The sequence below is a fragment of the Schistocerca nitens genome, chromosome 7, assembly GCF_023898315.1.
Source record: "Schistocerca nitens isolate TAMUIC-IGC-003100 chromosome 7, iqSchNite1.1, whole genome shotgun sequence".
NCBI classification, from domain to species: domain Eukaryota; kingdom Metazoa; phylum Arthropoda; class Insecta; order Orthoptera; family Acrididae; genus Schistocerca; species Schistocerca nitens.
The window spans coordinates 498,477,234-498,500,414 of NC_064620.1; the positions used below are offsets into that span (position 1 = coordinate 498,477,234).

The following is a 23,181-nucleotide window of genomic DNA, read 5'->3' on the forward strand; positions in this document are numbered from 1 at the left end:
CAAAATTTTAAGCAGCGTTATAATGCATGCACTTTGAACAGTGCCTAGGAGCTTACGTTGCTACTTAAGTTGCAAGCTGCTTTTGTCAATAAAAAGCTAAATATTCATTACCAACCATTAGTTACTTATCTCGAGTCAAATCAGTATAGTCTCATACTCAGGAAGCTAGCGCAGGGAAGTACGTGTGTTAATCCTGCATCGCTTCGCTTTGCAAGTCCTAGTGGAGATTGACTGCCGTTGTCTCCCTCCGACATGTTACGAAATGTCACGGATGTATCTGTGTCGTGTGGGTGATTGTGGTGAGTGCGTGTACAGTGTACTGATGGATTTGTGTTGTTACCGATGAAAAGAAAGGAGAGAGTGAAACCCGCTGCCGGCACATAACCGACTAGCACCAAGGGGCCGCCAAGCTTAATGTCCTCATCCGACGGACAGATCGCCAGCAAGTGTCACATGCCCCCACTTTATGACACACTGCAGAGACGTTGGTAATTCAATCCGGTACATTGGCCCAAAGAGTGGCGATCAGGAACTTTACGCCAGTATCTCTCTTCCCCTTTCCGGCAAAATACTGGCAGCGAAAATTTTTCACCGCCAGGATTCGATCCGCCCTACCTCCAAGTCGAGCACCACCGCAGAGGCGTACTTGCCGACCTCGGTCACGGAGACAGGTTTCCTTGTCTCAAAACACTCAATTTTAGACCCTAAAAGTTTGGAAATTCTGTAGCGCATACAGGTGAGTGTGGTGGATGAGGAAGACACTCAAAATGCAGGTCTGTGATTGTTGCAACTGTTGTACGGGCAGAGCGGGGCCTTGCATTGTCATGTTGCAAAAGGACACCTGCTGACAGCAATCCACGTCGCTTTGATTTGATTGCAGGTCGCAGATGATGCTCCAAAATGAAGCCTTTTTTGTCTCAAAAGGGAGTCAGCATAACCTTCTCTGTTGATGGTTCTGCTCGAAACTTCTTTGGTTTTGGTGATGAGGAAGGCGCCATTTCTTGCTAGCTCTCTTCGTTTCCGGTTGGTGGAAGTGAACCCAGGTTTCGTCCCCAGTAACGATTCTTGCAAGGAAGCCATCACCTTCTCGTTCAATGCGCCGAAGACGTTCTTCACAAGCATCATCACATCGTTCTCTCATTTCAGGAGTCAGCTGTCGTGGCACCCATCTTGCAGACACTTCGTGAAACTGGAGCACATCATGCACAATGTAGTGTGCTGACCCGTGACTAATCTGTAAACATGCTGCAATGTCATTCAGTGTCACTCGGCGGTTTTCCTTCACTATGGCTTCAACTGCTGCAATGTTCTGTGGAGTCACAACTCGTTGTGCCAGACCTGGACGTGGAGCGTCTTCCACTGAAGTCACACCATTTGCGAACTTCCTACTCCATTCCTAGATTTCCTGCTGTGACAAATATGCATCACCGAACTGAACATTCATTCGTCGATGAATTTCAATAGGTTTCACTCCTTCAATACGCAAAAAGCGAATAACAGAACGCTGTTCTTCCCAGGTGCAAATCGCAAGTGGGGCGGCCATCTTTATACTGATACTGCGACGGTATGTGTGCATCTGCACTATGCTGCCACCTACAGGCCATTCTGCACGCTGTTTGTAGCACGCTTACCTACTTAGAGGATAACGGCGAGAAATTTCGATTTGTTATTACAAATTTAAGGTTTTCATTGGACTCATCCTCGTATTTTACGTCAAGAAATATGTACTGCTTCAAGCCATAGTGAAATTAGGCCAATACATCAGCGCCTAATGCAGCTATAGATGGAAAATACGCATACAGACACTTCTAGATAGTAGCGAAAATCAGAGAAAAATGCTGCTACTGACGATGTTTTAGATGAGTAAAAAGAAACATGTATGGTCAAATAAATGCACATGTTTAGTAGTTAGAAATGCGGCTTCTAAATACTATTCATAAACACATCACTATTCATAAGCACTCCAACGCTTACTAACGAAAATATGTTGATATGGGGTATCAAGTGAGATTTTTAACTAGAGTGAGGATGGACTACCTACCACCTTAACGTTGGTGGGAAGATTTGTGTGTCTCAGCGATCCACTGAGTTCTGCTGGCTGGGCAGAGTGCTACGTAGGCAACCCGCGTGGTTGCGAAACGTCATTACAGCTCTGTGTCGCATTCACGTAGTCGAGCTGCGACTCACGGAGATAACACAGAGATACACAGAGAATCCCTGAGTGCCTGTGAGAGCTACAAAACCAACAACATCTACTCTGCTTTTGGCATAATCAAAAACATGGCTTTGAGCACTGTGGGACTTAACTGCTGAGGTCATCAGTCCCATAGAACTTAGAACTACTTAAACCTAACTAACCTAAGGACATCACACACACCCATGCCCGAGGCAGGATTCGAACCTCCGACCGTAGCGGTCGCGCGGTTGCTAGAACCGCTCGGCCACTCCGGCCGACTGGCATGATCAATGTGTAGTTTGTTTTCAAGGTCACACTATACTTATGAGTCATATCTTTTACTCCAGTGGATGGACTTTGTGTTTTTGCAGGAGCAGTAATGAATTTTAGTATTAATGAAGCTGATACGTCCTCTCATGGCAGAGGTTGGTTGACTGTTGCCGTTTTTCGGTGTGGAAGTATTTCAGAAATTGGCGGACTTGAAAGTTTCAGTGAGGTGATACGTTCAATGCTTTTAAGTCTTTAATAGAGACATAGGTACATCTTATTTTAATGCTATTATGCCTTTTGTTTTAAGAACACTAGGTAGATGTAAGATTAACCCTTTTGTGGCAATTTACACTCCTGGAAATGGAAAAAAGAACACATTGACACCGGTGTGTCAGACCCACCATACTTGCTCCGGACACTGCGAGAGGGCTGTACAAGCAATGATCACACGCACGGCACAGCGGACACACCAGGAACCGCGGTGTTGGCCGTCGAATGGCGCTAGCTGCGCAGCATTTGTGCACCGCCGCCGTCAGTGTCAGCCAGTTTGCCGTGGCATACGGAGCTCCATCGCAGTCTTTAACACTGGTAGCATGCCGCAACAGCGTGGACGTGAACCGTATGTGCAGTTGACGGACTTTGAGCGAGGGCGTATAGTGGGCATGCGGGAGGCCGGGTGGACGTACCGCCGAATTGCTCAACACGTGGGGCGTGAGGTCTCCACAGTACATCGATGTTGTCGCCAGTGGTCGGCGGAAGGTGCACGTGCCCGTCGACCTGGGACCGGACCGCAGCGACGCACGGATGCACGCCAAGACCGTAGGATCCTACGCAGTGCCGTAGGGGACCGCACCGCCACTTCCCAGCAAATTAGGGACACTGTTGCTCCTGGGGTATCGGCGAGGACCATTCGCAACCGTCTCCATGAAGCTGGGCTACGGTCCCGCACACCGTTAGGCCGTCTTCCGCTCACGCCCCAACATCGTGCAGCCCGCCTCCAGTGGTGTCGCGACAGGCGTGAATGGAGGGACGAATGGAGACGTGTCGTCTTCAGCGATGAGAGTCGCTTCTGCCTTGGTGCCAATGATGGTCGTATGCGTGTTTGGCGCCGTGCAGGTGAGCGCCACAATCAGGACTGCATACGACCGAGGCACACAGGGCCAACACCCGGCATCATGGTGTGGGGAGCGATCTCCTACACTGGCCGTACACCACTGGTGATCGTCGAGGGGACACTGAATAGTGCTCGGTACATCCAAACCGTCATCGAACCCATCGTTCTACCATTCCTAGACCGGCAAGGGAACTTGCTGTTCCAACAGGACAATGCACGTCCGCATGTATCCCGTGCCACCCAACGTGCTCTAGAAGGTGTAAGTCAACTACCCTGGCCAGCAAGATCTCCGGATCTGTCCCCCATTGAGCATGTTTGGGACTGGATGAAGCGTCGTCTCACGCGGTCTGCACGTCCAGCACGAACGCTGGTCCAACTGAGGCGCCAGGTGGAAATGGCATGGCAAGCCGTTCCACAGGACTACATCCAGCATCTCTACGATCGTCTCCATGGGAGAATAGCAGCCTGCATTGCTGCGAAAGGTGGATATACACTGTACTAGTGCCGACATTGTGCATGCTCTGTTGCCTGTGTCTATGTGCCTGTGGTTCTGTCAGTGTGATCATGTGATGTATCTGACCCCAGGAATGTGTCAATAAAGTTTCCCATTCCTGGGACAATGAATTCACGGTGTTCTTATTTCAATTTCCAGGAGTGTATGTACGTTGTAAAAGACAGGGTGTGTGTGAAAAAATGTAAATTTTGTTGGTGATATGACTGCATATTTTCATAAATAAAACGTGACATTGAAAAAAAAAATCACATTGCGAGACTAGTCAGTTGGTGAGATTACAGACATAGTATAGTCCACCTAGTGGGCTCCTATCGTGGGTCATGTGGGTGGCAAACACAAGACTCCTTAGCTAAGTCTGACATTACTTCCACTTACTTGTGTCAACCTTATTCTTTTTTCTTTACAGTCGGCTTCCCTTTGCCAACTCTTGGTTTTTTCGACCCCCAACGGCATTAGGTTTCAAGGCCTGAGGATGTCTTTCATTTTCCTTTTCCTTTTCCTTTTCTAAAGGCTAGCGAAGAATCCCAGAGTCTGTTCGGCTGCCGAAACATGTGCAGAATCAAAACTCTGAGATACGACCACTGAAATTTGGTGAATGAATCAGACCTTGAAGAATTTAAGGCAGTGCTGCCAACAAACCCTTCTTCCATGTCGGAGAAGACATGACTAGTGTTACCTCAGCTCAGTGTGTGGCGTGTACGTTATTTAGGCAACGAGAGTGGATGAACGGCGAGTTTTCCGGCGCCTTCAGATAGCCATAATATAGCGGCGAAGATAGCCCCGAAACAAAATCTTGGCCCTCTTAGGAAGCGGGTTTAGCAGACGGCTTGTAACCAGCTCTCGGAAAACACACATTACTGCTAGTATCTCAAGGAGCTTCGGAAACGGGATGGTCTCAAAGGTTAGTGACAAAGATGCAGAAAGGGACAAACGTAGTACATTAACGGTATACGAAAGTAGCAGCTTGGAATGTCAGATGAATTTCCTAAAAAGAGATTGACGTAAATACTAATGCTGTAGCAGTCACAGGAAAGTAAAATGTGAAGTAATAAATATAATATATAGGCGATTACATTACGTTCTACAGTGGAGACGAACAAAATGAAAGAACAAGCGAAGGTGTGGCGTTACTCCTGCATATGACATGGAAGAAAGAGATAGAAGGTTGCACATACATAATCCAAAGAATACTTAGTCAGACTGAAACTGAGAAGAGACAACATCAATACTATAAACGTGTAAAGATTAGAAGAAGGGAAAAAGGATGAGTCTAGAACCATCTATGAAGAACTACAGAAGACTCTGAATAAATTCAGTGAAATTGATCACATTATTATGGTGGGTGATTTCAATGCCGGAATAAGAAATATCGAGTAACGAATATTATAGGGCCATTTGGAAAACCGGCACCAATGAAAACGGAAAAGTAGTAAGAGATTTTGCCATTTACAATAATCCAAATTTAACAAACTCATTTTTTAAGAAGGAAATCTACATAAGTACACTTGTGCAGTAGAGGCTTTAGATCAATAATTGACTATGTTTTAGTAAATGAAAAGCTAACCGGTCCAGTAAGGGACAAAAAGTCTATAGAGGACAAGGTATAAGATCAGATTATTTTCTAACGATCTACGTAGATCTCTTTGTGGTGTGGAGGAAAATGACAAAACAAATAATTAACCTACAAGATCAAAGCGTTTACAAGGTATACTTGCTTGAACAGAACAGCATCAAACATGTTTACCAAAGCAGATTAAATAAAGAGTAGCAAACTTGCAAACTGGAGATAATATAGAAGAAGAATGACAAAAATGTTAGGAGTGTGATATATTGAGTAACAGGAACTCGGTAAAAAGGAAAAATATGGACGAGAAAGGACCTATAAATTTGGAATGAGGATGTAACAAAACCTATTACAGAAAAAAAAGTTGCACAAATAAAATACTTAAGCAATCCCACAGCTGAAGAGATGCAATACTATGTAAGGAGAGAAGAAATACTGTACTGATAAATGTGTAATAAGAAGAGCACATCACGGACATTGGGCTAGCTTATTTCTAATATTGAGAATGATATTCACGGGAGACAGTAAATGACCTATAAAGTTTTAAAACCTTTAAACACACCAGAAAAAGAGAAGATAAAAGTAAACAATATTGAAGAACAGCAATGGGTAAATTACTACAAAGGGTTATGGTGTGATATACCACAAAAAGCTGAAATTGAAGCAATGGTGACAAGGGATTAGATGAAGTACAGTCTTACAAAATAACATTGCCTTAACATCACTTAAGAACAGAAAAGCGACAGGAAGAGATGGAATTCATGCTGAACTGCTTAAATATGAAGGAATGATGCTACACCTAAGGCTGCTACATCTCTTAAACGCATGTTGGAAGAGCAAGAGTATCCCCAGAGACTGGGAGGCAGCAAGAGTGATATCAATTTTTAAAAATAGAAGACAAAAGCCCACGCAGTAACCACAGAGCAATAAGAAACTTCCTGGCAGATTAAAACTGTGTGCCCGACCGAGACTCGAACTCGGGACCTTTGCCTTTCGCGGGCAAGTGCTCTACCGACTGAGCTACCCAAGCACGACTCACGCCCCGTCCTCACAGCTTTACTTCTGCCAGTACCTCGCCTCCTACCTTCCAAACTTTACAGAAGCTCTCCTGCGAACCTTGCAGAACTAGCACTCCTGAAAGAAAGGATACTGCGGAGACATGGCTTAGCCACAGCCTGGGGGATGTTTCCAGAATGAGATATTCACTCTGCAGCGGAGTGTGCGCTGATATGAAACTTCCTGGCAGATTAAAACTGTGCGCCAGACCGAGACTCGAACCCGAGACCTTTACCTTTCGCGGGCAAGTGCTCTACCAACTGAGCTACCGAAGCACGACTCACGCCCGGTACTCACAGCTTTACTTCTGCCAGTACCTCGTCTCCTACCTTCCAAACTTTACAGAAGCTCTCCTGCGAACCATGCAGAACTAGCACTCCTGAAAGAAAGGATATTGCGGAGACATGGTTTAGCCACAGCCTGGGGGATGTTTTAATCTGCCAGGAAGTTTCATATCAGCGCACACTCCGCTGCAGAGTGAAAATCTCATTCCACAGAGCAATAAGTTTGCTGGACTCAGCATACAGGGTATATGCTAAGATTTTGAACGTAATACTGAAAGACACAACGGGAGTAGTACCGCATGAGCAACAAACGGGTTTCAGGAAAGGACGCCACGCGGTAGATGCAGTTTTTATTTTACAACAGGTAATACAGAAAAGTAGAGAATATAATAAAGAAACACACATTGCTTTTATCGATTTTAAAAACGTTTTTGACAATCTCAATGCACAGAAACTTTGGAAGGCAATGACGAATCACGGGTATCTGAAACATCTAACAAATGTGATAAAAAGTTCGTCTCAGAACACAACTGTCAGTCTAGATCCAAACGGAAAAATGATTAACGAGATACCAACTAACAAAGGAGTGCCACAAGGCTGCCGTATCTCCAAAAATTTTGTTTAACACTTGCATACACGAAATAATGCATATATAGAAAACAGAATTTCCAATATGTACACATCTAGACAGAAGGACTCTTTTAAACAGCTAAATATCTGTTGACGAAGCAGTGATCCTAGGTAGATAAAGAAGAGGACCGTCAGAAAGGAATGAAACTATTGAAACAAGAAAGTGCGCAATCTGACATGGAGATCTCAACAGAAAAACTAAGACAATGACCTTCATGGGGAAGGAACACATTGAAACCAAAATAGTGATAAATCAGATTATTTTAGAGCAAGTAAGCCACTTCTGTTACCTAGGATGTGAGGTGACATATGGCTACAGCAAAGATATAGAAATTAAATTTAGTAAATTCAGCCGGGTGTGTGGCACAGTTAACAGAAACCTTCAAAACAGAACTAGGAGCCGGCCGCGGTGGTCTAGCGGTTCTGGCGCTGCAGTCCGGAACCGCGGGACTGCTACGGTCGCAGGTTCGAATCCTGCCTCGGGCATGGGCGTGTGTGATGTCCTTAGGTTAGTTAGGTTTAAGTAGTTCTAAGTTCTAGGGGACTTATGACCAAAGATGTTGAGTCCCATAGTGCTCAGAGCCATTTGAACCATTTTTGAACAGAACTAGGAAAGCAAAAAAGCCGTATTCATGGTCAAGAAATGAAATTCCTGAGATGACCTAAAGGTTGCGCATTAGCAAACAGATTAAGAAATTAAGATATTAGAGAAGAACTGAATTTTTGTAGTCTAAATGATAAAATTCTAAATTATAGGGAAAATGGTACGAACACCTAGAAAGAATGTAGAGTGACAGACTCCCCTCAAAGGATAGAAATTATAAGTGCCATGGAAGAAGAGATAGAGAAAGACCACGGACACGATGGCTACTGTAATAGTCATTATCGCATAATACCTGAAGAGAAGAAGAAAAAGTGGGGATAACGTGGTAGAGTAGATGCAGCACAATGTCATGGTTGGAGACTCATCGTCAGATATGGAAATCAGGAGTGGCTCAGGAAAATTTGGAGGGACACTTGCTGTTCACGACCAGGCAAACAATACTGCTTCTGCAGCCACTCAGCGACGATACTTTCCCTTGTATTACAGCGTCATCAGCAAGATTGCTGCTCACCCCATTCATCAGATCATTTATGTATGAAGAGGTCAAGAGTGGTCGTACCAAACTCACAGGGACGCTCCTGATGGTACTCTTGTCTCTCACGAACACACGCCATCGAGACAGCTTATTGGGTTCTATTATTTAAGGCGTGTTCGGGGCACTCACATACCTGGGAATCTATTCCGTATGCTCATATCTTCGTTGTCTCCAAATGGTTCAAATGGCTCTGAGCACTATGAGACTTATCATCTGTGGTCATCAGTCCCCTAGAACTTAGAACTACTTAAACCTAACTAACCTAAGGACAGCACACACATCCATGCCCGAGGCAGGATTCGAACCTGCGACCGGAGCGGTCACGCGGTTCCAGACTGAAGCGCCTTTAACCGCACGGCCACACCGGCCGGCTTAACAGTCTCCAGTGGGGCATCATGACAAACGCTCTCCGGAAATCTAGGAGTATGGAATCTGTCTGTTATGCATCATTCGTGGTTCACAGGATATTACGTGAGAAAAAAGACAAGCCGAATTTCGGACCAACGATGCTGATGCTTGCTGATTTGTTTACAGAAGCTTTTCTGTCTAAGGAAATTTATTGTATTCGAACTGATAATGTCTTCAAGAATTCTGCAGTAAACCGATGTTAAGGGAACTGACCTGTAACTTTACGGGACCGTTCTTTTACCCATATTGTGTAAAGGAGTCAGCTGTGCTTTTTTCCAGTCACTTGGGAGATTGCGCATGGCAAAAGATTCATGTTAAATGCACGCTAAATAAGGGGCCAATGCCGTAAAACCGAAATGCTGTAAAACCGAAATGGGATTCCATTCGGACCTGGCGACTTATTTGTTTTCATCTTCTTCAGTTGCTTCTCTACGTCAGGGGATACTTGTTACTATGTCCTCCATACGTCAGTCGAGTGCGATGGTCGGTTTGCATATACGATCCTAAAGCAAGCATGATTTCTTGAAAGCAAAATTTTACACTTCAGCTGTCCTTTTGCTTTCATCCATTGCCACACCAGACTAGTCGATGAGTGAATGGATAGCAGCCTTTGACGTGGTTAGTGATTTTACGTAGGATCAGATTTTTCTCGGTCTCTCGACGAGATCATTCTCTAAGGTATAGCGGTGGAACTTGTTATATACTTCGCTCATCGACCTTTCTATAGACTCCCTTAATGCCTACTAACTTTTGATATCGATATTTCCGCGTTCTTGTATGACCCGAGAGTGCAACAGCCACTGCTTCCTCAAAATCTACCCGGTTTTATTAATCCACGGCGGGCCTTCTCTGCCAGTCCAGTTACTCGGCACATATTTCTCCATAGCGCGGTTTACAATCAGCTTAAATTTGCCCGTGATTCCTCTACGTCCATTCATAGTCTAAGTGGGATGCCGACACCTGCCTATCTGTTTGGAGTAAAAGTACTCACCTAGTCTCGCCACTATGATTACATAGTGATCACTAATACCAGTTTCACTATTGACACAGCCTATGAAGTCACTCCTGTATTGCCGGTCGGAGTGGCCGAGCTGTTCTAGGCGCTACAGTCTAAAACCGCGCGACCGCTACAGTCGCAGGTTCGAATCCTGCCTCGGGCATGGATGTGGGTGATGCCTCCCCGTACCACATGCAATGGAAAGTGTGATACTCCATCAGTTAGGTGGATTGTAATCAGTAAAAGTGGGTATCTATTATAAAGTGGTGCCACTAGTATGTTTGGTAATTAATAAACAGAGTTTACGAATTGTGTTGAGTTTTATTTTGTAAGTACCTGTGCTTTGATCTCTCCCCACCATCTTTCCTAATAAACTAACATGAGGATTGTCCCCCGCTCCCATGGTATGAGCTTCTTCTCTGACCTCGATCTTTTAGCAAACAGAAGAACAAAAACTTAAACGATTTCACAGAATGCTTTCTGCAAGCAGTGCCCCACAGCCCTTAAATAATTCAGAAAATAAAAATTGCCAACAACATTTACATTAATATTTTTTTTATTATTTTGAATAGTTACGATATTAGATCATCATCAGTCAACACATGTTACCAACATAACATGGAATGACTGTTCGTTGACATCGAAAGTACAGGTAGAGCACGGGAGTCCAATGTTCAAAAATGGTTCAAATGGCTCTGAGCGCTATGGGACTTAACATCTATGGTCATCAGTCCCCTAGAACTTAGAACTACTTAAACCTAACTGACCTAAGGACATCACACAACACCCAGTCATCACGAGGCAGAGAAAATCCCTGACCCCGCCGGGAATCGAACCCGGGAACCCGGGCGTGGGGAGTCCAATGTGTCAAGCATGATGCTGAACTGTATTGACTCTCGATACCTTATCGTACCTATACTTTCGAGTTCAAGTAACATTTACCCCATTTTATGCGAATGTTTTTTGTCAGCCTGATGACGGTATGATAGTTTAAGAAAGAACATAGTCAAAAATCATCATCTTTGTCAGGGATTAGGTATTTCGGCCTGTTCCGCCTCAGAACTGTTCACGCAATCTCTTTAAGTGATATTCAACGTGTTTCATTCCCGTTGGATTACGTAATACTGCAGTTTTAATTACGCTTGTAACCTCCCCCTCACTTATCGACCTTAATGACAGTGAAAATTTAAACCGCGTGTTCCTAATGGAAATTTGGGAAAAGCAATCGTCACCGAAGTTAATTTGTCGGTAAAGAGGGAGGAAAGGGTTACATCTAAATGAAAGGAAAAATGCAAATGAAACTGGTGGAAATTATTTTTGAAAAGGGGTAAAGTTAATAAAGAAAGTAAATGTGCGACCGTTACGTCAACAATTAACCAGCGGTAATTAGATATTTGAGATTTGGGGAAAATTACGGTCGCCAGTCCTAAGGACAATTACTATAGTAACTGAAAAAGAAAGGTTATTACACATATAATTAGCACTAGAAGCGTGGCAACTGAAGGTTGACACGTGTAGTGTGAAAACTGAAAGTTTGTCAGAAGTAATAAATTTCGCTACACTCTGACTTAATTTAGCAAAAGAATTAATAAAACCAGAAAATTGAAAGTTTATTTAGTGACTGAAGTTAATAGTGAGCTTTCTTTCTGAAGCACATCGAAATTCAGTAAAATACGGTTAGTCTTGGACTACCTCAACAATCATGTCAAAAGATACTTGAATATACGCAATTTAGAAATAAGAGATTTAACTTTGAACTTGAATTAAATGACTCTGAACAATTAACAATAGTAAAATTTAGTACGTACCAAACTGAGCTGGAGTCACAGGTAAGCTAAAATATGCAAACAAAACTCGCACTCTTAATTTGTGTTTGTGTAATCTAAATATTGTAGCCAGCTATGAATGCCTTAACTGAACTTTGAAATTAAAGCAGTGAAATCGAATGCTTTTACTTTAATGCTGGAGTTTGAATTTCAACGACACTCGGGTTCATTTCGGAAAATGAAGGGACCCTGCTTGGCAATGCAATTGGGACAATGAGCAACAAAGGGTCATGCTACGTTGCTGTAATTTTGTGATTTGAACAGTTTGAAAAGCTGAGGTTTGCCACAAGTTCTAAAACTTTACATGCTTCCTGTCTTCCTTGTTGGTTGATTGAAGGTTTGAAGCCGTCGATCGAGGAGGTGGCGACAGTCACTCATTGTCGGCCGTCGCTGTTGCAGAAGCTGGATGTTGGCGCGCCTTCTTCTCGACACGGTCACCAGGCGAAACGGGCTCTTGATGTGCGCCAGCTAATGCTTCCCGTCCGCGACACCGTGTCAGAAACTATCCTAGCCAGTCGATCGCAATTACATGCTGCCAAACCCCGAAAGCCCGGCAACTTGCGGGAGCGTCACGCAACACACCTGCTCAATCGCACTACTCCAACCAGACTCCCTCTCTCTGCCCGCGCTCCACGCGGCAAAGTTAACACTACCAAAGATCCTACACACTTTCGTTCTTCACACGACCTATCGATGAATTCGTTCGATAGCATAGTTTTCCCTAGGCAAGACCCAGCGTAAAATACAAATAATATTTACAAAACAAACCAATTATACATCGACATAAATGCATAAATATAAATATAAATATAAATATAAATATATATATATATATATATATATATATATATATATATATATATATATATATATATATATAAATATTAAAACAATTACAATATATAAAGACACAGAAATGTTATATCTTCAGGTAACAAAATAAGGAAAAAATTATGGTACAATAGATGGAAATAGGAGGATATGCATTTCCGGCGTTACACGCTATTATTAGACATACGTTGGACATGGTCTTCCCTGTTGTGTTTATATTTGTCAGTTATAATTGTAATGGATTCTACATTTACGTTTAGTCTAATATCGGTTTTTCTTTTAAAGCCCTGTAGTGAACTTCTCACTACACGGGGGAGGAACTCGTTTAATGACTCTATTGGTCGTAACTGATCAGATGTTACGGTCCAACATTCTCCACCATACAGCAGTAAAGACAAGGGTATATCTTAGTGAAGTTTAGTTAATGTAGCCGAGCGGTCTAAGGCGCTGCAGTCATGGACTGTGCAGCTGGTCCCGGCGGAGGTTCGAGTCCGCCCTCGGGCCTGGGTGTGTGTGTTCGTCCTTAGGATAATTTAGGTTAAGCAGTGTGTAAGCTTAGGGACTGATGACCTTAGCGGTTAAGTCCCATAAGATTTCATACACATTTGAACATTTTTTTAATTAATGTTTTTTTCCGTAAGTTACACTGATGAGCCAAAACATTATGATCAACTGCTTAATAGCTTATGTCCAACTTTGGAACGAAATACATCACTGATTTTGCGTATCAGGGATCCGACAGTTTGTTGTAGGTTTTTGGAGGCATGTAGCGTTAGATTCTACGCACAGGTCATGTAACCAACGTAAATAACGGGTCGCTGATTTGCGTACGCGGTGATGGCGGTCGATAACAACCTAGATGGGTTCCATAGGATTCACAGGAGGCGAATTTGATCGTCGTGATATCGACATGAGTTCAGTATAATTCTCTGGTTCCGCGACACGTACAATTATACTGCTGAAAGACATCACCGTTGGGAAGACATGAAGCATGCAAGGATGCAAGCAGCTCGCAGCTGTCAGAATGTCTTATATTACTACCACAGGTCCCATGAAAGCGCAGGAGAATGTTTTCCATAGCATAATACTGATCCCACCAGCCTGTGTCTGCGACGTGCCGCACTTTGCAAGCCGCCGTTCACCTCGATGACGGCATTTGTGAAGACGACCAGCGACGAAGAGCAGGAAAAATGTGATTCACCCGAAGAGCTGACACCTTTCCATTGGTCCCGATGTTCACTGCAATTGTGGACACATTGGGGCGGTCAACTGCGGAGCTCCATTTTCAACAATGTACGATGAACGGCGTGCTCCAAAACACTTCTGCGTGCATCAGCATTGCTCTCTTTCGGCAGAATGCCACACATCACCATCTACCCTACTTTTCAGAGCAGACAAGCCTCCGAACCCCTCCCTCCTCCCCCCCCCCCCCCCTTCTGTGAAGAGTCGTGGACGTCCAACCATTTAGCGACTGTTAGTAGTTTCACTGTCCTTCTACCTCTTTCTGTAGATGCACAAGACACGTGACGTTTGGACCAGCTTCGCCGTTTTCGAGATACTCGTTCACATGCTCTGCGTAAAAATAATCTGCCCTTTATCAAAGTCGCTTATTTCAATGGATTTCCCCATTTGCAGCCCAATCTTCGCTGGGGCGATCCCCCGTCCCTGTCTGCTACGTTTACCTGCTTTTGTTACCACGTCACGTGGCCACAACACCCCGGGGCGGTATTCATCTTCGCGGTGGGCAGTGGTCATAATGTTTTGGGTGTTCATTCTATGTTTTAACGTACTTTTTATGGTTCCACAGAAACGTCTGAATCTGGACATTTTAGCTCTGTATCATCTGTCTTGTATTTAAACACTCCTACTTGTTCACGTACTTGCCATGTATAAGAATTTTGGGTATTGTGGGCTCCAAACGTTGAAATGCCATCGCTTTAGTGATAAGGAGTAAATAAACTGTAATAATTGACGGAAAGTCATCGAGTAAAACAGAAGTGATTTCTGCCGTTCCCCAAGGTAGTGTTATAGGCCCTTTGCTGTTCCTTATCTATATAAACGATTTGGGAGACAATCTGAGCAGCTGTCTTCGGTTGTCTGCCGATGACGCTGCCGTTTATCGACTAATAAAGTCATCAGAAGATCAAAACAAACTGCAAAACGATTTAGAAGAAATATCGGAATGGTGCGAAAAGTGACAGTTGACCGTAAATAACGAAACGTGTGAGGTCATCCACATGAGTGCTAAAAGGAACTCGTTAAACTTCGGTTACACGATATATCAGTCTAATCTAAAAGCCGTCAATTGAACTAAATACCTAAGTATTACAATTAAGAACAACTTAAATTGGAAGGAACACAGAACATGTTGTGGGGAAGGCTAACCAAAGACTGCGTTTTGTTAGCAGGACACTTAGAAAATGTAACAGACCTACTAAGGAGACTGTCTACGCTATGCTTGTCCGTCCTCTTTTATAAACTGCTGCGCGGTGTGGGATCCTTACCAGATAGGACTGACGGAGTACATCGCAAAAGTTCAAAGAAAGGCAGCACGTTTTGTATTATCGCGAAATATGGAAGAGAGTGTCACAGAAATGATACAGGATTTGGGATGGACATCTTTAAAAAAATGCGTTTTTTGTAGGGATGGAATCTTTTCAGCCGCGTGGGATTAGCCGAGCGGTCTAAGGCGCTGCAGTCATGGACTGTGCGGCTGATCCCGGTGGAGGTTCGAGTCCTCCCTCGGGCATGGGTGTGTGTGTTGGTCCTTAGGATAATTTAGGTTAAGTAGTGTGTAAGCTTAGGGACTGATGACCTTAGCAGTTAAGTCCCATAAGATTTCACACACATAAGATTTCACACACTTTCTCCTCCGAATGCGAAAATATTTTGTTGACACCGACTTACATAGGGAGGAACGATCACCAAGATAAAATAAGGGAAATCAGAGCTCGTACGGAAAGATATAGGTGTTTATTCTTTCCACGCTCTATACGAGATTGGAATAATAGAGAATTGTGAAGGTTGTTCGATGAACCCTCTGCCAGGCACTTAAATGTGATTTGCAGAGGATCCATGTAGATGTAGATGTATGACGGTAAAGCGGTAACTGACGTTGTTGCAGGCATCCTGTATCCTTAAACTTTCCAGTTATCCATAATTTTTGTAACCTTATTGAATATTATTCTTTCGTATGGTTGCATACTGAGCTGTAATTATAACCATGCAGCAACAGTTGATGTAACTGCATCCATCAGTATAAATGTCCGCCTCCTTAGCTGAGTCGCCAGCACTTCTGCCATGCTGGGTTGCAGTTTTTCTGCGCTAGGGATCTGGTAATGTGTTGTCGTCATCTCATAGTAGTCGACATGCAAGTCAACCCACTGGTGTCAACTGAAGAGACTTGCAACTCGGCGGCCATCAATGTCATACGATCATTTCATTTCTTTTTTAGTGTAAATAACCGAGGTTTCTGACAATGTTTAGTTGCTCATCGTTGTTGCACTGTGCGTAGTGTCTGAGTTAGTAAAAGCGGCGAGCTGGGGTCATGAGGGAGGGCGCGTTAATGTTTCGGTAATGGCAAATTATCAGAATCACTACTGTTTCTGGTAGGAAGCCAGAGATTAATCATTTGTGTCTGGTTTCTCATTCCGTGTTTAGCGGCAGTTTGACACAAATTACATGCTGCAATTATCTTTCTTTCAGAATTTCCTATTACAAGCTAACCGTCAGCAATAGCAGCGTCTTGAAATTAAAGTCGTCAGTTCTCAATTGTCTTTTAATATAATCAATCATCTATGTGTCATGTTGTCGGTATAAACATCGGAAATGTAAGGGGACCGTGGGCAGCCTTATCCAACTCCTTGATTAATATCAACAGATTCTGTCCCATTATTTGCAGTACCGTTCCATCTTATACTGTTTTTGTATAATGACAGAATTACCTTAATCAGATGTCCTTGAACAGTATAGCATTTCCTGTTTAATATTGCCAAACGTCTTTTCACAATCGATAAAACGTAACTGCCTTAAAATAGTAAAAATTCTTAATATAACAGCTGCCCTTTCTGAATCTTTCACCGAAGTTTCTCTTAGCGCTCCCTTTCGCCATCACCTACTAGTACACCGATGGTCATTGCAATTGCTGGATGTGGCCTTTTGTTGTAAACCACCTTCACATCTACATCTACATCTACATTTATACTATGAGAAACCACTGGAGTTTCTCTTGAGTGCTGCCTTTCGCCACCACTAGTTTGCCAGTGGTAATTTAAATTGGTGGGTGTGGTATCTCGTTGTAAACCACCTTCACATCTACATCTTCATCTATTTCTACCTTTACATCTACGTTTATACTATGGGAAACCAGTATGAAGTGAATGGCAGACGATACGTCCATTTGTTCCATTATTACGGGCCTTTCCCGTTCCATTCACGTATGGAGCTAGGGAAGAATGATGGTTTATATGCTTTCGTACCTGCTGTAATTAATCTAATCTTATTCTCACTATCCCTACGGGAGCTGCAGGTATGGAGTTGTGGTATATTTCTAGAGAGATAATTTAAAAGCCGCTTCTTGAAACTTTGGAAGCAGTCATTCTCGGGTAGTTTAGGTCTATCTTCAAGAATCTGCCAGTTCGGTTTCTTCAGCATTTCTGTGACCCCCTCCCACGGGTCAAACAAACCTTTGACGATTACTGCTGCCCTTCTCTGTATACGTTCAATATCCAGTATTAGTCCTGTTTGGTACGGGTGCCACACGTGCTGAAACCGGTCAGATTTTTAATAAATGACTGTGAAATCGAGACTGGTTCTTAATTTTCGATTTGTAAGCAATTACCTTTGTAGGCTAATTGCGTTTACCCAGTATTCTACCAAGAAATCGAAGTCTGCCACCTGCTTTACCCACAACTGAACCCATGTGATCATTCCATTTCATGTACACTCGACAGCAAAAAAAGTGGGTCATGCCTGAATTCCAATGTGTAGGCTGCACCTGAATATATGCAACCAACATGGCATATCTGTGTTGCACATCATCGAAACCCTCTACAGTACAGTCGTTGTAAGATACACAATGGATACCGCTAAAGACTACTAGGGAACACTGATCTTTATGACAGTCCGTCCAGATGTAAAGTAACACAACGATAGTACAGAAGAGATCAGACAGTTCTTAACGTTAGTAAACTAAACTTAGTTACAATAAGTGACATTTCAAACGTTATGGGACACCTAATTTTGTCACATAAATCGTTCAGTAATCCTTAGGCACAATTATATATTTGAGACAGTATATGGATTTATGAAGTTGTATGGCAATTGGAAACAAGTTCTTTGCTAGAATGAGATTTTCACTCTACAGCGGAGTGTGCGCTGATATGAAACTTCCTGGCAGATTAAAACTGTGCGCCAGACCGAGACTCGAACCCGAGACCTTTACCTTTCGTGGGCAAGTGCTCTACCAACTGAGCTACCCAAGCACGACTGACGCCCCGTCCTCACAGCTTCACTTCTGCCAGTACCTCGTCTCCTACCTTCCAAACTTCACAGAAGCTCTCCTGCGAACCTTGCAGAACTAGCACTACTGGAAGAAAGGATATTGCGGAGACATGGCTTAGCCACAGCCTGGAGGATGTTTGTAGAATGAGATTTTCACTCTACAGCGGAGTGTGCGCTGATATGAAACATCCTGGCAGATTAAAACCGAGTTTGGAAGGTAGGAGACGAGGTACTGGCGGAATTACAGCTGTGAGGACGGGGCGTGAGTCGTGCTTGGGTAGCATTTATGGTAGGAGACGAGGTACTGGCGGAATTAAAGCTGTGAGGACGGAGCGTGAGTCGTGCTTGGGTAGCTCAGTTGGTAGAGCACTTGCCCGGGAAAGGCAAAGGTCCCGAGTTCGAGTCTCGGTCCGGCACACAGTTTTAATCTGCCAGGAAGTTTCAATTTCTTTGCTGTCTAAAACTTTTACCCAACACATGCTGAACGTCGTTCAACGCTCGTCGGGGAGTGGTTTCGCATCAACTTTATGTAATACTAAGCAGTTAAAAGAAAACGTGATTAACGGTGGCAAGCACACTACAGAAATCCCAACATTAACAGCGAATCACAAGTAATATCATCGTTCACATTACTCATCAGCAGTTACTTGTACACAAAGTTGTACTTTAAATGACTTGACCAACGTTTTCGTTCTGGATCCGGATGCAAAGCCAGAATGGAAAGGCTTGTTAACCAAGCAAAGCTTTGTGCCTTATCGAGACTCGATCACTAGGCAGAAATAGATGTCAAATATTGACGTTTGCACCAGTATCAGTTATCAGTTCTCAACTTGAACGTAAATGACGATAATGTTTGTACAAAATCAGGAACCTTAACATGACAATTACCTTCTTGGCAACTAACTTCGAAAGACGTTTTATATTGTTTTATTGTCAAGGAACAAAGGATGCACATGTTTAAAATTGAAATGCCATCATGTAATGCTGGTGACAAGGATGCGAACCCAGCACCTAATCGGATTGTTGAATAAGTACGTAAAATCAGAATGTAAATATCACAGTTTGTCACCAGTAGTGAGGTTGGAAGCTTAAATGACGACTTAAGTTGTATTGCCTGACTGGGATTCGAACCCGGCGCCTACCGCCGTCGTTTTCTAACCAGGAACAGACGAGAAATCTCCGATGTTGTCACCAGTAGTGACGGATTTGGGTTTGACGTTGTGTTCGTTGTGATCACGTACGACGATATGTTGTGTATTCAACTTCTAGCCAGCAGAGTATTTTCCATCACATCATTGAAAGTACAAACATGCCAGTCCTAGCTATTATTGGAAAATAGTTTGATAGTTGAAGTGTCTTCAAGACCACGTGTGCGGGGTTTGAGTTCCATTCAGCACAGAACTTTTCGTCGCCTGATGTCTAGCTAAATATGCGCACATCTCGCTACTGCTGAACCAACAACAGCTATTTATCGTCTGTTCCTGGCTAGAAAACGACGGCCTAGATGCTGGGTTCGAATCCCAGTCAGGCAAAAACAAATCTATCGTCATTTATGGTTCCAATATCTCGCTATTGGTGAAAAATTCTGATTTTACGTACTTCGTTAACAATCCGATTAGGTGCTGGGTTTGCATCCCTGTCATAAGCTTTACATGATGGCATTTCAATTTTAAACATGAGCGTACCTTATTCCTTGTGAATGACACCATATTAAACGTCGTTGGGGGTAGTTCCCAGGAAGGTAACTCTTATGACAGGATTCCCAGTTCAGTACAAACATTTTCATCATTTATTTTCAGGATCTGAATTGATAACTGATACTGGTACAAACTTCTATACTCCACGTCTCTTTATGCCTAGTGATCGGGTACAATAAGGCACAAACAAAGCTTAGCTTAGTTAGCAATGGCTATAGGTGCTGTGTTTGAATCCAGGTCCAGAACGACGACGTTGGTCATGTCATTTAAAGTTCAAATTTGTGTACACGTAGCTGTTGATGTGTTACGAGAACAATGATATTACTGGTGATTCGCTGTTAATGTTGAGATTTCCGTAGAGTGCTTGTTGCCGTTAATCGCGTTGTTTTTACTGGTTCGTCCAATACCCAGTGTCCAGAGCCACTCGCCGTTGAGCGACGTTCAGCACGTGGATGGAAAACCTTTTCGAGAGCGAAAAACTTTTTTCCAATTGCCGTACAGCTTTGTAACTCCATACATTGTCTCAAGTATTTAATTTTGACTAAGGACTACTGTACGATATATGTAAAATAATCCGTTTTCTCAAAACTTTTGGAATGTCACTTGTTGTAATTAATGTTAGTTTATGAGTGTTATGGGGCGTGTCATCGTTAAGGGGGGTAGGACGTCAAACGGGCCGACTTGGAGCAGGAGAGGCACCACAGGACATTTTAATTTCCACTGTCTATACTTTTACAAGTAAATTCATAAAACTTTGTCAGCATGACCAGGAAGGATTCAGGATTCACACTCGTATCAGCGGAAGTTCAAAAACATAACAAAAATATTTTTTTTAAGTGTGAAATTTCATCATTTTTTCACTTACTATTGGCTGCATTTGTTGCTATAGGTACCCTTTTCTTGATAAGTAAGAGAGACTGTTCGATGAATTTGGCACAGCATACAAACCATACTTACAGGTGTCTGAAACTCTAGAATCTATTTAATTTATGGCTTGGCTCTGAGCACTATGGGACTTAACATCTGAGGTCATCAGTCCGCTGGAACTTAGAACTACTCAAACCTAACTAACCTAAGGACATCACACACATCTGTGCCCGAGGCAGGATTCGAACCTGCGACCGTAGCGGTGGCGCGGCTGCAGACTGTAGCGCCTAGAACCGCTCGGCCACTCCGGCCGGCTTTAATTTATGAAAAAATGAATGGGCTGTTACGTTTTAAACTTTGTGTTTAAAAAAAATCTAATTTTGTAGTTAATTATCTCAATTTTTACCACAGTTTTTAATAGCTTTGGAAAATTCTAGAGTTTGATACACCTGTAAGTATGGTTTGTATTCTGTGCAAAATTCATGAAAGAATCTCTCTTACTTGTGAAGAAAAATGTACCTATAGCAACAAATGCAGCCAACAGTAAGTGAAAAAAATGATGAAATTTCATATCTAAAAAAAATTATATTGTTACGTTTTTGCACTTCCACTGCAATGAGTGTGAATTCTGAATCCTTCCTGGTCATGATGAGAAAGTTTTATGAATTTATTTGTAAAAGTATAGACAGTAGAAAATAAAATGTCCTGTGGTGCCTCTCCTGCTCCAAGTCGGCCCGTTTGACGTCCTACCTCCCTTAAGAACGTGTTTTCTAATATGTTTTGTATGAGGATATTAGTTGACGCTTAGACTGACTGCCATAAAGACCTTTGGTCTCTAGTAGTCAGCCGGCCGGAGTGGCCGTGCGGTTCTAGGCGCTACAGTCTGGAACCGAGCGACCGCTACAGTCGCAGGTTCGAATCCTGCCTCGGGCATGGATGTGTGTGATGTCCTTAGGTTAGTTTAATTAGTTCTAAGTTCTAGGCGACTGATGATCTCAGGAGTTAAGTCGCATAGTGCTCAGAGCCATTTGAACCAATTTTTTCTCTAGTAGTCTCTTGCAGTACCCATTATGTGTAGTCAAACCACTGTACCCCACGGGGTTTTGATGCTTAGAGGACCTGCAACACAGCTGCGTCATGTTGGTTGTATTCGGCAGTGACCCACTTTTCTTGCTGTCAAGTGTACCTGCAGAGTGTTATCCCCAGGTACAGGGTGTTTCAAAAATGACCGGTATATTTGAAACGGCAATAAAAACTAAACGAGCAGCGATAGAAATACACCGTTTGTTGCAATATGCTTGGGACAACAGTACATTTTCAGGCAGACAAACTTTCGAAATTACAGTAGTTACAATTTTCAACAACAGACGGCGCTGCAAGTGATGTGAACGATACAGAAGACAACGCAGTCTGTGGGTGCGCCATTCTGTACGTCGTCTTTCTGCTGTAAGCGTGTGCTGTTCACAACGTGCAAGTGTGCTGTAGACAACATGGTTTATTCCTTAGAACAGAGGATTTTTCTGGTGTTGGAATTCCACCGCCTAGAACACAGTGTTGTTGTAACAAGACGAAGTTTTCAACGGAGGTTTAATGTAACCAAAGGACCGAAAAGCGATACAATAAAGGATCTGTTTGAAAAATTTCAACGGACTGGGAACGTGACGGATGAACGTGCTGGAAAGGTAGGGCGACCGCGTACGGCAACCACAGAGGGCAACGCGCAGCTAGTGCAGCAGGTGATCCAACAGCGGCCTCGGGTTTCCGTTCGCCGTGTTGCAGCTGCGATCCAAATGACGCCAACGTCCACGTATCGTCTCATGCGCCAGAGTTTACACCTCTATCCATACAAAATTCAAACGCGGCAACCCCTCAGCGCCGCTACCATTGCTGCACGAGAGACATTCGCTAACGATATAGTGCACAGGATTGATGACGGCGATATGCATGTGGGCAGCATTTGGTTTACTGACGAAGCTTATTTTTACCTGGACGGCTTCGTCAATAAACAGAACTGGCGCATATGGGGAACCGAAAAGCCCCATGTTGCAGTCCCATCGTCCCTGCATCCTCAAAAAGTACTGGTCTGGGCCGCCATTTCTTCCAAAGGAATCATTGGCCCATTTTTCAGATCCGAAACGATTACTGCATCACGCTATCTGGACATTCTTCGTGAATTTGTGGCGGTACAAACTGCCTTAGACGACACTGCGAACACCTCGTGGTTTATGCAAGATGGTGCCCGGCCACATCGCACGGCCGACGTCTTTAATTTCCTGAATGAATATTTCGATGATCGTGTGATTGCT

At 43.4% G+C, this 23,181-nt stretch overlaps 1 non-coding gene across 1 annotated transcript; it reads left to right on the forward strand.

Annotated features, from left to right (window-relative positions):
* Positions 1-18,653: 18,653 nt before the first annotated feature.
* On the forward strand, positions 18,654-18,728 carry Trnas-gga (transfer RNA serine (anticodon GGA)). The gene has a single exon. It is a non-coding gene; the product is annotated as a tRNA-Ser (tRNA).
* The last annotated feature ends 4,453 nt before the right edge of the window (positions 18,729-23,181 follow it).